Source organism: Cebus imitator, unplaced genomic scaffold (genome assembly GCF_001604975.1).
Source record: "Cebus imitator isolate Cc_AM_T3 unplaced genomic scaffold, Cebus_imitator-1.0 Scaffold61, whole genome shotgun sequence".
In the NCBI taxonomy this organism is placed as follows: domain Eukaryota; kingdom Metazoa; phylum Chordata; class Mammalia; order Primates; family Cebidae; genus Cebus; species Cebus imitator.
In genome coordinates this window covers 6,131,562-6,145,417 of record NW_016107376.1, presented here as the reverse complement: position 1 = coordinate 6,145,417, position 13,856 = coordinate 6,131,562, and the positions used below count along the sequence as shown (strand labels likewise).

Below are 13,856 nucleotides of genomic sequence, written 5' to 3'. Positions count from 1 at the left end.
AAAAAAAAAAAAAAAAAAAAAAAAGGAAGACAGGAGCAAGGAACATGTGAATGTAAGTCAGAGTCTGGGGCAAAGGGTATGCATGTACCAATGCTCTCAACCACACACAAGTTTCTTCTTGTATTGCATCATTCAGTGGCCAGCCTCCTGTTTCATTTTGTTTTGTTTTGTTTTTTAGATGGAATCTTGCTCTGTCGCCCAGGCTGGAGTACAGTGGTGGTGATCTTGGCTCACTGCAACCTCCATCTCCAGGGTTCAAGCAATTCTCCTGCCCCAGCCTCCTGAGTAGCTGGGATTACAGGTGCATGCTACCACACCCGGCCAATTTTTATGGAGACGGGGTTTCACTATGTTCGTCAGGCTGGTCTTGAAGTCCTGACCTCGTGATCCACCCACATCAGCCTCCCAAACTGCTGGGATTACAAGTGTGAGCATGTGCCTGGCCAAAGATCCACCTTTAAAACAAAAAGCCAGAAAACTCTACACGGCATAGAGATCGCACTTCCTAACACGCTATATCCTACAAGCTACTTCTCTGAATGAGAGTTAGTTATGCTTGTATATCTGTAGGGAGGTTACTCATTTGGTTCAAACCAAGACCACCACTCATTTCTTCTTGATTATTTGGTAGTAATAAGCCCACTGAACTGAACCAGATCCCCCATAGTCCTCTATCACTTTCCGACAATCGTGGCTTTTATTCTTAGCAGTGATCTCCACCTTTAAGTGGAAGAGGAAGAATGTTTATCTTTGGGGAGAAAAATGCCCAATTTCCAATGATATAGTTAAGAACTGAACACACACACACACACACACACACACACGCCCCCTAAATAAGCATTAGTGCAATGTACTAAACAGTAGCACCAGCTCTGATCATCTTCTGTAAAAGTAAGAAAGGAACAGTGATAGGCATTTTTTGAATAATGCCCCACTGGTGGTAGAGCTTGTTACTTGCAATGTAAGGGTGTGTCTAAATTATTCCTTACAAGAGAAAGCTGTGCTGATTCCATGGGACAAAGGAAAGAGTGGCAGCTGATGGATTTAGGGAGCTAAAATGAAACTGCTGTGGAGAGAATTTTTGATAAGCTGGATTTATGCTGATGTGGAAAACTTCTTGCAGAAGAGAGTGGTAAGACCGTTTGGCCTTTGTGTGCCACCGTGACTCCAAAGCCCAAAGTTCCAAGAGCTACTGTACCAGCTCTGGAGATGAAATGTTCTGAAACAAAACAATGGAAAATACTACGGTTGTACTTGAGTCTGATTACGGCTGGAAGAAACCCCTCAAGAGGAAATCCAGCACGCCTTTCCCCACGAGAGCAGATTTTTAGCAGCCACTTTCCCCAGTTCTCTGACTCTGATTTGTTATTGTGGGAAAACCCAAAACATCTACATACCCTCCACAACTGATGCGATGATCCCTTTGCTTCCTTTTCTCACGTCAATACCTAACTTTTCAGAGACAACCAACATCTTTTTTTTTTTTTTTGAGTTGGAGTCTCACTCTGCCACCCAAACTGGAGTGTAATGGTGCAATCTTGACTCACTGCAGCCTCCACCTCCTGGGTTCAAGCAATTCCTCTGCCTCAGCCTCCCGAGTAGCTGGGATTACAGATGCCCACCACCATATCTGGCTAACTTTTGTATTTTTAGTAGAGACAGCGTTTCACCATGTCGGACCAGGCTGGTCTCGAACTCCTGGCTCAGGTGGTCGGCCTGCCTCAACCTCCCAAAGTTCTGGGATTACAGACGTGAGCCACGGCGCCCGTCCCCAACATCTCTTGTTGTTGTTGTTCCTTTCATGATATTTCTAGAGAGTGGTGGACAGCACAGTATCCGAAATGGGCAAGGTGGGGTGAATGGATAAAAATGCAATGTCCCAGGGAGGTCACGAGGCCACATGGGCCTGAGTTACCTGCTGATCCTGTTAAGGTAAGAGAGCTCCTGTTTCAGCTCAAGAGGAATATAGTTTTTAGGGTTTAGACGGAAGAATCATTAGAAGGTCATTACCCTATTGCCCTCCTATGAGGCCCCAGAAATTGCTTCTAAGATGCTGAGATTTTTCACAACAGATAAACCAAAAAAGAGAATTTCTGCCACAAGTCCTCTCATCACATCAGGTGCTATCCAAAAAATATGACATTTGTCACTGCTGACCCCAGACTGAGACATTCTAATACTCTATGGAGAGTAGTTTAAAAGAACTTCATAAGCTAGTTAACTGTAAGCATGTCTATTTCTCATTTTGACATACTGAACTAGGAATTCTCCAAAGTTTATACTGTTCCTTTTTTTAAAATACGCAAAACTATCTAAGAACAAAGCTTCAGATTGTAAATTGCCCCATTATAGTTTCATTCAGTGTGATGCGTCAGGCTAAACCCAAGTCTTGTAAGGGGTAAGTATATGACTTGCAGGACACATGAATTGAACTATAAGCATGGTGCACGCACGTGTGCATGCAGACATAAACAATGTGAACACAAGCGGTATATTTACGCAGTAAAGTCAGTAATGATCTTTGACAGTGGTCTCGCCCGACACTTAAAGACAAAGGTAGCCTAGCAAGTCCCCTCAATATGAGACCTCCTGAACCTTCCACATCCCTTTCTTTCACATTACAAACCAATCCCACTTTTTGCATCCACTCCTTAAGCCTGATTCAAGAGCTCTTTCCTTGGTATCTCTTGCATGTCTGCTATTCTACAGAGCTCTTCTCCCAAGTTCCAGAACCAAATAAGGACTCATTGTGTGTCTTTTCCTTTGACCTCAGGCTGTAACTTTGCTGTGACAATAAAATCAAGGGTGGTGCGCATCTGGGACACTGTTTTCATGGATTATGAAATCAGCAACTCACTGAACCTCAAGGGGTCTCAGTTTCCCCAATGACAGGATCATGCTAATAGTGCCAACCACCTGCCAGGCTATCGGGGGACTGGATAACAATGTCTCCAAATTACAAAGAGACCCTGTGCCATAAATAACATGTCTTATTAATAAAATTAGTTCAAGACAAATACCAAAAACAATATAGCAATAGCAGTGGCAGATCACACTTGGTCAGAACAAAAGAAAGCGGAGAGATTTTCTGATCCTCATTTCTACTAAAACAATTCCCCTTTAATGAATTTAATTCCCCTTTATTTTTTCCCCTAAAACATTACTTCTACCTGCACAATTTAACCACCAGTTGTTACTTCTCTCCTACTTATCTGGAGGAAACATTGTATTCATTGGCTGGACAATCTAGTGTTAATTTCAAAGCAAGTCCAAATATTGCCTCTAATTCAATTAATTGTAGCTTTTTAACTTCTCAGGACCAAGTGGATTCAAATCTATTTGCCACAGGGCCCATATTGCTGCTGCACCCTAAATAAACTCAAACATCCTTTGCAACAGAATGGATCCAACAGAGTACAACGTACAAATTGGCTCATCTCCTGACCTTCTAGGTTGCAAGAGCGTAACACTTTGAGAACCAAACCAGACTTCTGTTGATTTGAGACTTTGGGCTTCTAGCCCTATCCAAGTCACACTTCATCATAAATGAGGCTTAATGCTATGAATGGGCTTGATGCAATTTAAAGACCAAAACCAAAATAATGAAATGTGTCTTCCTCTCCCCTAACTCCTGCCCGCCCCTCACCCCATGCAAAAGCACTTTGCTGCACATTTGAAGGACGAGGCATACACAGCTAAGTTTCATGAAGTCAAAGGGACACATTACTGTATCCAATTCCTAAGGTACTTTCCCCAGTGTCAGCAGTGGCTTCCCAGGATGAAGTCAGCAGTTTGTCCCGGGCTCTCTGAGCGGTGCTTTCCCACAGATCAGTCATGCTGGTGGAAAAGGACGACTTATAGATGCGGAGGTGGAAGGGGGGTACCAGCGGCTGAACCCTCAATCAGGTCAAGGCATATCCAATCCCAATAGAACTGGCTGTCACCACCGACCCGCTCAGACTTAGAAATGTGCCTGTCTAGGTTTTCCAAGCAACCCCTGTCATCACTATCTGTGAGGATTCCAACTGAAAGAAGCCAGAAACAGCAGTAGCAGCGTCTCCATCGGGATGCTCCATTCATACGGGAGCCAGAGCCGCCGCATCCATTCATGGTGGGGTCAGGGAGTCCTTTGTGGGCATTGGTTCTCACGTCTCAGCAAGCTGCACATCCCGGGGGGCTGGCATGGCTGCCTCGTTCAGAATGAGGATGTCTATTAAGAAGCCGCCGCCAGAGCTATTATTAGCACAGCCACCCCTTGGAAATTTCGCAGAATACGCCTGAATCTACGAGCAGTTACTCTGCTCACAGGGTACTGGAGAAAAAGGCACCGAGTTGCTCGTTACACATGGGCAACCCACACAGCTCTCTCTCCGTGCGGCACCGGGGAATCTTTTCCGAATTCAACGTGCACCAACATTTGAGCAGCTGCCTCCAATACAGAAGCAACGCATTTAGCCAATTTTAAGTGAGCACGTACTAAAGGGGGGTTCCCTTCTGTTTTCCTCCCCTTCCCAGCGTCCGTTTTCTCTGCATCAAACTTGCTGCAGCCATTTGGAACGTAAAAAGCAGTCCATCTTAGCAGCCCCGGGCAGCGGCGACCGCGGCCGGCCCCGTCACCCTTGTCTGCAACGCCCTGTCCTGCATCCCCAGGAAAGGGCTCCTCTGTCACCTCCAAAAAATGGTTTTTAAAAAGCCCACCCAGCCTGCCTAAAGCCACGTCCTTTCCAATCTCCCCGGGTGGATTCGGACAGCGTGGGACTGAGGTGCCCAAGGTGGGGTGGGGGAGGGGGGAGAGAGCGCGCGTATCGCGGGGAGGGCTGCAGCAGAACGCACAATATGTGCCCCACGTGGGGTTTGCATTTAAAAACTGTAACATACGCGAAATTAACGACTCCAGGCCCCCAGTCAAGAAGAAGCGGCGCGTCCCTTTCCCCGGCCCAGCGTGAAAACACAGAAGGCGAGGGGCTGCAGCCAGTCGCCTCCCTGCCACAGCCACAGGGAAACAAAGACACATTACCTTTTATTTTTTGCGCTTCCAAAGGAGCCGAGGAACTTCAGGCTGGAACAGGCTGGTCCCTAGGAACGGGCGTCCCATTCGCCCGGGCGCAGGCCCTTGGCCTACTAGGCGGCCTCGGCGCCCGCAGCCGCCCAGCCAGAGCTGGCGCGCCCCCGCCCCGTCCCCGCCGCCGCCCCTGCCGCGGGCCCTCGGCGTCAGCCCATCGCCGGCTCCAGCCTCTCGCGCCGAGCCTGGCCCGGAGCCAGGGAGCCCCGCCGCCGGCCCGCCCCTCGCCCGCGCCCGGCCCGCCGCATGGTGGTGCGCCCCGAGCCAGCGCCCGGCGCGCCGCTCGGTCGGGTACAAGGCGGGCACCGCGCGCCACCGCCGCAGCCAACGCCCGCCGCGGGGTCTCCGAGCGCCGCCAGATCCTGGACAACAATGCACGCCCACGCCCGTCCGTAAAGCTGGGGACGCCCCGGGTCACCCCCAGAGCAGGCTTGGCTTCCCAGCCCCTCTCTGCCGCAGCAGCAGGCAAGACAAAGTTCGCTCCCGGGTGAGGCTGCACGTCTCCGAAGCGCGCGGGATGCCCAGCACGGCGGTCCCCAGGCGGGGAACCCCCGGCTCCTCCACAAAACCCACCCGAAGCCACCGCACGAGGCCCTCTCCTACCCTGCGGACCCGGAGGCAGCAGCTCCTTTGGCTGGAGGCGAAGCTCTTACCCCTCGATCTAGTCCAATTGTCTTGAATTTTAGTCTCCCCTCAACTCTTCAATGGAAGTTGCTGCAGGATAACCCAGTCGTGGGCTATTGTCAAGGCTTTGCAACAATGACTGGGAGAGGGAGACTTCCATGGCGAGAGACCCGGGGGAGGAAAACGGGCTGACACGTTCTCTTTCCAAAAAAGAGAAACTCTGGGAAGATTCCCCACCAAGAACAATAACTCAATTCACAGGGTATGTCTAAATGTTTATCGCTTGAGGAGCTCAATTTGCTCTTTTTTCAAGAATTGTCAAAACATGGTGATAAAATAAAAGGGGATGCTGGCAGGAGCCTCCACTTAGCAAAAGCCGACTTGTTTCTGGGGTAAAAACTTCCTCTAGAATCCGTGCATCTCTTTAATTTCCAACCTGCACCCATCCACTCTTCAGGGGAGAGACTGGATTTCCTCCCACCGCAGTAGACCTAGTGCCTGGTAGATGCAGAACCATCATTCCCAGGATACAGGTGGGCTCCGAGGACTTAAGAACTTTGTAATAAAAAGAAATCACTCACATCTTATCTTCCAGCTGACTGAAAATTACACCCTTTTCCAGTAACAGGTCATGTTTTGTTTTCTAAACAACACTGGCAAAAAATTTTAACAGCTCAAAAGGCCTCACAATCAATAGAAAGGGAAAGTGTATACAGTTAGTGTTGGAATAAAAGTTAAACACTGGTGTTAAGGAGTACCTGTTCTGTTTGTTGGTTTGTTTTAGAGACAGGATTTCACTCTGTCACCCAGGCTGGAGTCCGGTGGTATGATCATGGCTCACTGTAACCTCCCCCTTCTGGCCTCAATTGATCCTCCTGCCTCAGCCTCCTAAGTAGCTGGGACCACAGGCACAGCCCACCACACCCTGCTAATTTTTACATTTTTCGTAGAGACAGGGTTTTGTCATGTTGCCCAGGCTGGTCTTAATTACCTGTCTTATTTCAAGCTGAGTGGGGACTTGATGATCTGAATCTGAGGAATGGGAAGCCAGGTTTGACTGGGATTCCCAGGTACCTCTCTAAAGTCCGTGGGGCTGATTCCAATGGAAAGCCCCATTTTTTGGTAATGCAATTGGAGCCCATCTCCTTGTACTCTGAGGTCCTCACAGGGAGTATTGTTTCTCTGGTCTCAGACCTAGTTCTAGTCCTAATTCGTTTTGACTGCAACATGTCATAATGGGCGATGAGGAAATGTTCAGACCTACAATACTTTTTTTTTCTTTTTTGAGACAAAGTCTCATTCTGTCACCCAGTCTGGATTGCAGTGGCGCCATCTCGGCTCACTGTAGCCTCCACTCTGGAATTTAAGTGATTCTTCTATCTCAGCCTCTCAGGTAGCTGGGATTATAGGCACCCGCTACCAAGCTCAGCTAATTTTCTGGTATTTTTAGCAGAGACGGGGTTTCACCATGTTGGCCAGGCTGGTCTTGAACCCCTGACCTCAGGTGATCCACCCACCTCAGTCAAAGTGCTGGGATTACAGGCATGAGCCACCGTGCCCAGCCCAAACCTACAAAATTTCTCTTCCAATAGTTTGTTTCCATTCTTAGAGGAGTGTTGAACTCTATCCACCTTTATACCTGCTGCTTTTCCCCCTTGGCCACTGACACCTTCTGTATGTCCTAAACTGGACTTGTCTCACTGACCAATCCTGCCTGCAGGTAGTAAACACCAGGCTCCCTCTTCCTCCCCAAAGCCAGAAACAGGGAGAGAGGGCTCATTTCCCTCCCTCCATTCTCTCATTCTTCACCTGATCGCCTGATCACCAAGCCTGTCCTCATAAATACCTCTGGAAAGGTCATGAGGGCAGTCCCTTATCTCGACAGTGCCTGGTGCTGAGCGACCGCTGACCCCAGGTGCGCTCAGGCCACCTCACCTTTCGCCAGGATGTCTGCGGCAGCTTTGTGCATGGGTGCTGATCTTGTCTCTCTCTGATGCCTTCTCCGCTCCAGCTGGAGCGATTCTCCTAAAACCCAGGTCTGCTCCTACAACTTCCATTTAAAACCCATTCAGGGCCTCCCTGGCTGTAGGGAAAAAAGTCCACATTCCTTCTGATGGCCATAAGGTCCTGAGTACCAGGCCCTCCTGGCCATCCAGTCTTATCTTTTGCCACCCAGCCCCACCCAAAACCATGTCACCCCTACCCTCCAGCTACAGAGCCCTCTTCCAGACTCCCCTATGTTCCAGGTCACACATTCCCAGGTCACCCAGCAGCCCAGATTGAAGAAAGAGCTCAGGTCACATCACTGCTCTACTTAAAAACTGCCAGTGGCTTCTTACTGCTCCTGCCACAACCTCTTTGTCTTCATCACACATTATTCACATTTCCTGCTTCCTCTGCCTGGAAGGCCAGTCCCTGCTCCCTACCCCACTCTTTGGGTAGCTGGCTGCTGGTCGTCTTTCAGGTTCTAGCTCAAACCCCGCCTCTTAGATAACCTTCGGCAATCAGTGCGTGGGGAATGGCTTCCCCCAGGTGCTTAATGTATCACCATCTTGTTAATTTTTTTCTTAACACTTAGCCACCATCAGTATTCACAGCCCTGTGCAAAGGCCACAGACTGAGGCCATTCTGCCTGGGCTTGAATCTTGCCTGGGCCACATACTAGCTGTGCAAGTTTAGGCAAGTTTCTTAACCTCTCTGTGCCTCAGTTGAGAACACTCATCTATGAAATGGGGGTGGACAATGATACTGCCTATCTTATAGGGCTGTTATGAGGATTAAATAAGTTAATATATATAAAGCACTTAGAGCCTGACTTAATAAACATAATCCTTGTGGGCTTTTTTTTTAAAAAAAATAACAAAAACTTTTATTTAAGTTTAGGGGTACATGCGCAGGTTTGTTGCAAAGGTAAACTAATGTCATGGGGGTTTGTTGTGCAAATTATTTTGTCACTGAGTTATTAAGCCCTTTAGTTGTTTTCCCAGATCCTCTCCCTCCTCTCACCCTCCACCCTCTCATAAGCCCCAGAGTGTGCTGTCCCCTCCATCTGTCCAGGTGTTCTCATCATTTAACTCCCATTTATAAATGAGAACATGCAGTATTTGGTTTCCTCCTCTTGTGTTAGTTTGCTAAGGATAATTAATGGTCCACAGCTCCATCCATGTCCCTGCAAAGGACATGATCTCATTCTTTGTATGGCTGCATAGTATTCCATGGGGCATATGTGCCATGTTTTCACTGTATCCCCACAACCAAAACTACTACCTGGCACAAGATCTCTTTACTCCTCCCAAAACCTTTTGTGCTGGGGGGCCTGGAGTGGGAATAGGTAAGAATTGAAGGAAAAAAGCTACATTTAAAGAATTTGAAGCACTAACAGAAATAGGTCATGGTGACTGAAACACCAAAAGCAATTGCAACAAAGGCCAAAATTGACAAATGGGATCAAGTCAAACTAAAGAACTTCTGCAAAGCGCAAGAAACTGTCATCAGAGTGAACAGGCAACCTACAGAATGGGAGAAATTTTTTGCAATCTACCCATCTGACAAAGGTCTATTATCCAGAATCTACAAGGAACTTAAACAAATTTACAAGAAAAAAACAAGCCCATCAAAAAGTGGGTAAAGGATATGAACAGACACTTTTCAAAAGAAGACATTTATGTGGCCAAGAAACATATGAGAAAAAGCTCATCATCACTGGTCATTAGAGAAATGCAAATCAAAAACACAATGAGATACCATTTCACACTGGTTAGAATGGAGATCATTAAAAAAATCAGGAGACAACAGATGCTGGTGAGGCTGTGGAGAAATAGGAACACTTTTACACTGTTGGTGGGAGTGTAAATTAGTTCAACCACTGTGGAAGACAGTGTGGTGATTCCTCAAGGATCTAGAACCAGAAATACCATTTGACCCAGCAATCCTATCACTGAGTATATACTCAAAGGATTATAAATTATTCTACTATAAAGATACATGCACACATGTGTTTATTTATGTTTTATTTATCTTTTTAATATCTACTTCTTGAATTAGCACACATATGTTTATGCAGCACTATTTGCAATAGGAAAGATCTGGAACCAACCCAGATGCCTATCAATGATAGACTGGATAAAGAAAATGTGGCACATATACACCATAGAATACTATGCAGCCATAAAAAAGAATGAGATCATGTCCTTTGGAGGGACATGGATGAAGCTGGAATCCATCATTCTCAGCAAACTAACACAGGAACAGAAAACCAAATACCACATGTTCTTACTCATAAGTGGGAGTTGACAATGAGAACACATGGACACAGGGAGGGGATCATCACACACCAGGGTTTACTGGGGCTAGAGGGGAAGGGGAAGGAGAGCATAAGGACAAATATGTAATGCATGTGGGGCTTAAAACCTAGATGACGGGTTAATAGGTGAAGCAAACCACCATGGCACATGTGTACCTATGTAACAAACTTTCACGTTCTGCACATGTATCCCAGAACTTAAAGTAAAACAAAAGAAAGAAAAAGAAAAGAAATAGGTCATGGTAAAACTCGATGAATAAAATAAAATTCAAACTTAAGTTACCTGGAAATGAAAACATAAAGGAAAAAGATTCCCTGTTTCACCAGTGTTACCCTAGGAGTTCACAGCTAAAAAGCCTTACCAGCCAGAATGCCACAGTGGACTGCCCCCAGAGAGTAGCCAATTCTACCACTGAGAATTCAGGCAGCTACTTGCAAAGGTTTAACCCATTTATGCCTGACGTTGCAGATTTTTGAATTTTTGCATGAAAGTCGCGTATGTAACCTAGAAAAATTCAAGAAACAAGAATTTGAAGAGAGAAAATTATGTTCCATTGTTGAGTTATATGGCGTTCCAAAAATGGAACACTAGGCATACATGGCCATGAATCAAATAATCTTTTGCAAAATGTTGGTTCACTGACCAACCCTAACATACAGTTGTGATTAAATAATTTAGAGTGCTTCCATTTTCAGCTCGAGTTGAATACTTTTCGAAGAGTCTTTCTGAAAAGAGAAACATGCTGGCTGGTGTATGGGCCTTTGCCTTGTGTTTTGCTGTCATTGCTGAAGACAAGTCAGAAAGCAGCAGAAATAGTTTTCTTTTTGCCCTTTCGGTGGGTCAGCAGGACTTGGAGAGCTGAATACCTGGGGTAACCCTTGCTTCTCTTACACAGACTAAAGGAGCTTATTTTGAAAAGAGCTGAACTCTTAAAGAGAAGAGAGGAGCTTGAGGTCTGGAAATGGGGGAGGTAGGAAGGGATGAGGAGGGTGATGGCAGCCAGAAAAGAAGGAAGAGAGAACATCTGCATGTGATGGGCAGATGACATGAGACCCTATGTCTGCTGAGTGCCTCGAAACGGGGCAGGCCACCTGATAGGACCGTGCCTGGCCTATTCTAAGATATGCGTCTTAGAATTTAGACACATAGACATGGTGGCTTATGCCTGAAATTCCAGCATTTTGGGAAGCCAAAGTGGATGGATCACCTGAGGCCAGGAGTTCAAGACCAGTTTGGCCAACATGGTGAAACCCCATCTCTACCAAAAATACAAAAAAAAATTAGCCGGGTGTGGTTGCGGGGAGCCTTAGTCCCAGCTACTTGGGAGGCTGAGAATTGCTTGAACTTAGGAGGTAGAGGCTGCAGTGAGCCGAAATTGCCCCACTGCACTCCAGCCTCGGTGACAGAGTGAGATCCTGTATCTGAACAAAAAAGAAGATGAAGCCACATGCCTGAGGGGACTCTGCCAATCAGATTTGAACCCAGAGTTGTCCTTTGGAGGCTTGAGCTCTTATTGTCCATGCTTGCCTGCCATGTGCTGTACACATGAAATATGCTGGCGGTCACAGGCAGCATGGCCGCAGAATTACTTTATATTCACTATTAACTGTGGAAGGAGTCCCAGTTACAGTGAAGCCACCTGGGAGTTGACAGTCTCATGTGCCGTCCCATCAGTTCCTAATCTAACATTGATCCTGCAGATTAGAGCCTCCACTCAGCACAAGGATCCTACCTCTTGGCTTTTACTCTGCCCCGGGCACCCTGTCATCTTTAGGCTGGCGCTAGCCCCAGGGCCTTTGCACTTCCCTCTGCTTGGAAGGCACTACTCCAGATACCAGCAGGAATCAAGCTCCTGCCTTTTCAGGTCCCTGCTCAGATGCCCCCTTATTAGTGAGATCTTTTCTAAGCACCTTCCTTAAAAATAGCAACTCCTCCCACTGCCCTCCTGCTGCTCCTCCTGTTCCTAATCTCTCCCCTAGTTGATTTGTCTCTGTATAATTGACTTACTTAGCTGTTTTGTTTATTACCTGTCCTTCCCATGAGTGCAGGGATTTAAGTCCATTTGGCTTTTTGGTAAACCTCCTGAGCCTAGAACAGTCCTTGGCACATACTAAACATTTAATAAATATTTGTTGAGGCCTCGCATGGGGGCTCACACCTGTAATTCCAACACTTTGGAAGGCGAAGGCAGGAGGATCACACTAGGCCAGGATTTTAAGACCAGCCTGGGCAACACAGCAAGTTGCCAACTCTACAAAAAAAAAATTGTTTTAATAAAAATTATCCAGGTGTAGTGATGCATGCCAGTAGTCCCAGTTACTTGGGAGGCCAAGGCATGAGGATCACTTGAGGCCCAGTTACTTGGGAGCCTGAGGCATGAGGATCACTTGAGGCCCAGTTACTTGGGAGGCTGAGGCATGAGGATCACTTGAGGCCAAGAGTTTGAGGCCAGCTTGGGCAATATAGTGAGACCCCATCTCTAAAAAAATAAGAGTGTGGTGGTGACATGTGCCTGTGGTCCCAGCTACTCGAGAGGCAGAAGTGGGAGGATAACATGAGCCCAGAGACTGGAGGCTGCAGCGAGCTAGGATCATGCCACCGCACTCCAGCCTGGGTGACAGGGCGAGAGCAACAACAAATTGTCGAATGAGTGAATAAAATGAATGAATGAACATTCTTGGATGCAGCATTGCAGTTTTAAGAACTTAATTCTGATGGAAACGCTTTCTAACCAATTGCTTCCATCTCTAAAATGAAATATAATCATGATGCTCCCCTTCTGAAATTATCTCTCACACCCAGAGTGACGCCCAAGCTCGTTGGCATTGGTTCCTCACCAGGCACTGGTGGGGGCTGGGACACAGCGGCAAACAGGTGTGGAAGTGGCCTTTGCCCGCTTCTGCCTACAGTCTGGTTGGAAACGGGGCCTGCCTGCTGTCTGGTCTCACCAACCACTACTCTCTGCTGGCGTTTCACCTCCCAGCCAGTGAGAAGCTCCTACGAGTCCCTGTGCTTCTTGCCTTCTTGCTTTGCACGACTGTACATCTGCACAGAAAACCCTCCCATCCTCCCTGACACCTGGTTAACTCCCACTCACTCTTCCAACTCTGCTCAGACGCCTCATTCCCCACGAAGCCTTCCCCAAGGTTCCCCTCTTCCATGCCCTAAATAATTCGTGCACATCTCTACGCTCAGCACATTTTCATCACCACCTTTGCATATTTCTTTATGCGCTTTGTCAAGAATGTCTCAAAGGTGGGCATCAGGGCAGTGCTTTTTGTTTTAATAATTTTATTGTATTCCAGATCCTCAAAATGTGTTACCCTGCACATGGCATACAGCATCTAATTTCACTTTATCACTCTCTTTTAGCCAAGCATTGTGATCATAACCCAATATATTTTTATAGTTAAATCCGTCCTGCTAATAAAAAGTAGGGGAGTCAGTAATGGTAGAAAACAGCACTATTTTATTTTTTTTGAGACGGAGTAGTCTTGCTCTGTCGCCTAGGCTGGAGTGCAGTGGTGCGATCTCAGCTCACTGCAACATACACCTCCCAGGTTCAAGCAAATCCCCTGCCTCAGACCCCCAGTAACTGGGATTACAGGCACGCATCACCATGCTGGCTAAGAAAACAGCATTTGTAATCCCAGCACTTTGGGAGGCCGAGGCAGGCAGATCACCTGAGGTCAGGAGTTCAAGATCAGCCTGGTCAACATGGTGAAACCCCATCTCTACTAAAAAATACAAAAATTAGCCAGGCATGGTGGCAGACACCTACAGTCTCAGCTACTCAGGAGGCTGAGGCAGGAGAATCGTTTGAACCTGGGAGGCAGAGGTTGCAGTGAGCCTAGGTTGTGCCACTG

At 47.2% G+C, this 13,856-nt stretch overlaps 1 protein-coding gene across 10 annotated transcripts in view; it reads right to left on the bottom strand.

Annotated features, from left to right (window-relative positions):
* Positions 1-13,856, bottom strand: part of FRMD4A (FERM domain containing 4A) — a 679,547-nt gene that overhangs the window by 250,645 nt on the left and 415,046 nt on the right. The window contains exon 1 of one of the 10 annotated variants that reach the window (XM_037739022.1): positions 6,678-6,862. The exons of 7 other annotated variants lie outside the window; for them this stretch is intronic. The gene's annotated coding sequence lies outside the window, so the exon portion shown is untranslated. Of the gene's footprint in view, positions 1-5,017; positions 5,170-5,715; positions 5,899-6,677; positions 6,863-13,856 lie in introns of those variants that run through there. 2 more of the 10 variants (XM_017529829.2, XM_017529830.2) reach the window with 2 other exon arrangements.